Here is a 2,622-nt window from a genome sequence, read left to right on the forward strand (position 1 = left end):
GCGGGGTCATCAGCCTTTTATTCATAGGAACCCTGTCCCTCTTCTTTTTTTTTTTTTTTTTTTCTTCTACATGGCCAGGCCCTGTCCCAGCTACCTGCTTGGGGGCTGGTAGGCCCCTGTCAGCCCTGTGGCTCCCATAGGTGGCTTGTGTGCTTATTCTCCTTAATTAATTTATTTATTTGTTTATTTTTTTAATTTTAGAATTTTTTTATACAGCAGGTTCTTATTAGTTATCCATTTTATACATATCAGTGTATATATGTCCATCCCAATCTCCCAATTCATCCCACCACCACCACCCTGCCACTATTCTCCTTGATTTATAATCCCACCATCTACATTAGTCTGGGTGAGAGATTGTTGTGGAGGGAAGGATTCATAGTTAATCTTTGTGCCAAGACCCTTTACCAGCTCCCACCCTCCGTTGAAACTCAAACCACCTGCTCGGACCACAGCTGACATTCTGCCACCTGCAGGGAGATTGGTGGTCAAGTATGGGATTGAACACCCATGCTTGACCACCAAGTGGTGTTATTGCCCAGGCCTTTTAGAAAGTGCTAATTGGGTTCAGGATACATTGAACACCACCCTTGGATGGAGAGCTGACCCGTGTGAAAGGGTTTGAGAGATGGAAGCAAGGATAAAATGACCATATAAACTGCATAAAGTTGGTAGAACCTTTTGGGAATGAACAGCATGTTGAATTTCAATAGGAGAAGTATCCCCAAATCAAAGCAACTGTGGTGTGATGTGCAATACTAAGAGTAATAAGAGCCAGGGGACCAGGTTTCCCGACCCCTGTGTTTGACTCACTTGCCCTTTGAACTGCACCACGTGTTTGAATCTCACCTGGCCCACTTTCCCACTCAGTAAAAGAGAACGTTGAATTACATGGCCTCTAACATCCTAAGACCATTCTCTTAGTTTGAAGAGCCTTCACAGGCAACGTTGTCCCCACATGTTATGGCAAAGGGTCTGTTCTAGCAGGTCCTAATAGTGTTGCTAGCCAGTACTTAGGATCCATAAATGAGATTCATCGATCGGTAGGGCTCAATTTTCATTTTTGAAATTAAATAATATTACATTCCTTCTTTCTTGCTCCATCTCTCACCAATATCAGTTCTCCCCAGATTAAAATCTTCTTAAGTTTGAGAAAACAAAGCTAAGACTTGTTGGGATAAAAAGAATCTGTCCCTGAAGGAGGAGATAGAGATAGCCGAAAAGTACCAGAATCAAAAAGTCCCCCTCCACTCTTTGGTGTTTGGTCAGGATCTGACTGCATTTCTGGGTCTAGTTAGAGGCAGCATAATTTAGAGGAATGTGGTGATATTGGACCCAGTCCAGAGAATGGAACAAAAACACAATCAGAAGTTTGGAGAGAGATCGTCTACGGGGAAAAGGCCAAATGTTCATAGCAAAACCACCTTTTGTGTTTTCTTGACGATGTTTCCAAATAGGAGGAAACTGTGACATGGGAGAAATTAATACGTGTGGCATTGCTTTTCATAATTGAGTAAGACCATAGTAATAAAGTAGCGTGCAAACACTGATTAGCCCATGGTTTCTCCACTTGCCAGGAAGCCAGCAGAAATTTCTCCAAGGGTAGGTTACTACCCTTTCCTTCTCAGTGACTTGGGCACCCGATGGGGAGGGAAGGCTAAGATGTTTAGTAAAAATACATTCCGCAGCCCTGCATCAGAGCCCCGATTGTAGGAGTACGGCAGAGAAGCTAAGCATCTGAACCTTGACACTACAGACCTGAGAAGGTCTTAAGACCGTCTGGCCCATCATCTCCAATGAGGAATGGAAAGTCTGCAGAACTGCGCTGTCCAGTATGGCAGCCACTAGCCACGTGTGAACACCTGAAATGTCACTACTCTACTAGGCTACTGGGCATGTGAAATGTCACTAGTCCAAACTGAGATGTGCAACAAATGCAAAATACGCACCAAATTTCAAAGACTAACAAAGAAAAATATCTCACAAATAATTTTTACATTGATTACACATTGAAATGCTGATATTTTGGATATATTAGGTTAAATATATTATAGACACTAATTTCAGTTATTTCTTTTTGCTTTTTAAAATGTAGCTAAGTAGAAAATTGACAAGTTACTATCTGGCTTACATTGTATTTCTATTGCATAGCACTGCTATGGGGGCTGATATCAGCAGCTAACACACATTTAGCACCTACTGTGTACCAGGCACTCTTCTAAGCGATATATACTTAATTTTACAACCTGTGACACTTCTGAGAGTGAAGTAGGGCAGGCGAATGCTGAACCAGCCAGGATACCGGACAAAAGGCATAAACTGCAACTGTCCTGAGCAAACTGAGATGTCAGGCCCACCTAATGTTAGGTCAAATTAATCCTTACGTCAAACCTATAAGTACCATTATCATCCCCGTTGGGCACATGAGGGAACTGGGGCACAGAGAGATTAAGTAACTTGCCCAAAGTCACACAGCTGGGAAGTAGTAGTGTTGAGATTCAAACCAGGGCAGTCCAGCTCTCGAGCCTTCACTCTTAACTGCTGTGCACCACTGTCTGCTCAAGAGCTAAGTATGGATAGAGGATTTAGTAGATGCCGTTTTCCTTACTTCGCACAGCAACT

Source organism: Delphinus delphis, chromosome 3 (assembly GCF_949987515.2).
Source record: "Delphinus delphis chromosome 3, mDelDel1.2, whole genome shotgun sequence".
Classification (NCBI taxonomy): domain Eukaryota; kingdom Metazoa; phylum Chordata; class Mammalia; order Artiodactyla; family Delphinidae; genus Delphinus; species Delphinus delphis.